A 1,674-nucleotide genomic window follows, 5' to 3' on the forward strand; every position below is an offset into this window, starting at 1 on the left:
CGGGCTTACAGGGATTCCTGGGACTGCCAAACTGTGTTCTGTTCTCTGTGCACCACCACCAGCTCTTCCTCAGCCCACATCCCCTCCCCAACACAAAAGTCACAAGCACAAATGTTACTCGGCAACCTCATGATATTTTCCAGCCGAGACAGAACAAAGCCCCTTGGAAGGCAAGGACTTGTGTATTTCTCTGTATCTGTTGTCTTGACACTCACGTTGTCCTTGACCCCTTGGCATTATACACCAGGTAAAAGGGTAGCAGTGAGAAGTTAAGTGCTCTATGTGACTCCGCCAGCATTTCTGAGGAAATTTGCCCTGGTCAGCAGCAGTAGCAGAGACACAGCAAGCACCGAGCATCAGGGTTGACTGAGGCTTGCAGTAGAACAGATTCAGCCAAGTCTGCAGAATCCGAAGGATTTGGGTGCGGGATTCCACTTCTACCACTCACTGTGTGAGTGTGAGCAAGCCCTTACCAGACCTCAGTTTTCTCCATCTGTCAAATGGAATATAAACTGGTACCTTGTAGGATTACTATAGAGACATAATGAGAAAATGCAGTGGCTTTCTGACATTTTAATGCACAGTGAGAGATGCATTGCATTTCACATCATGACCAAGTTGGTACAGAGGGGAGGGGGTTATAAAACCATACTTAGTAGCATTCTTGATTGTTTTGATGTTTTCTCTGCTCCTCCATTTTTGTGAAAATGCTTCACTATCAATTACATTGACTTCATGACCCAATAAAGATCACTTTCCCTGTGAAAACTCTGACATGAGGGCGTCCCTTTGACCCAGCTCCTATGGTCATGTTCCACACCTCCCTTCCCCTCTTTATTTCTGGTAGGGTTTTCCTCTGGGTGGGATTATAAAAAAGACCTGCAGGGGGTGCTGTTTAAGCTCTTGTGAACTTCGGTTTGGTTTTTGTTTTATTGCTTTTGTTTTTCGGTCAGTGAGCCCAGTTCTCCTGATCTGGATGGCTTCTGTCTTCATCCCCGTCACCCCAAGTATCTCAGGGTCTCACCCATCACCAAGACCTGCCCATCAGTGGACCAAAAGCAAGGTGGAATTCCCAAAGCTTCTCTCTCTCTTTTGATTAAAGCTGGGCTGGGCTGGGTATGTCTTCCTCTTGGAAGCTCCATCTAATAGCACTCATTCATTTATGGAGGGCCTACCACGGGCCAGGCACTGTGCTAGGCCCCGGAGACCACGGACTCCGTGAACGGCAGCCCCGGACTCGTGTAACGTGGAGGCTTTCCTGGTAGATGCAAACGTGAATAAGACACACTCCATCCTGACCCCAGAAGCTTCTGGGCCAAGAGTCACAAAAACCCACCAAAGATTTGTTATCACCAAAGAAATGAAGGAATGTCGACAGTTCTTAAGGGCAGGGAAAAGTCATCAGGAAGAGCTCCTGGAGGAGCCCCCTTCCTCCGGCTTACTAACACCTAAAAGCAGAGATCTCAGACCAGCAGCCTGAGGGCTGAATCTATCTCACAGGCAGGTTTGGCTTCAGCATAAAATGTTTTAAGTGAGTTGCCAACACTCGAGAACCTGAAATTCCACCTTCCCTGAGAAACTGGGTGTGCTGCCCCCCAAAGGGCGCACATGGAAGGGCAGGCCCACAGGCGCTGTGTGGGCTTCACACAGGTGAACGTCCCCCATTTGTCACAG

This window comes from Camelus bactrianus, chromosome 25, assembly GCF_048773025.1.
Source record: "Camelus bactrianus isolate YW-2024 breed Bactrian camel chromosome 25, ASM4877302v1, whole genome shotgun sequence".
Lineage (NCBI taxonomy): Eukaryota > Metazoa > Chordata > Mammalia > Artiodactyla > Camelidae > Camelus > Camelus bactrianus.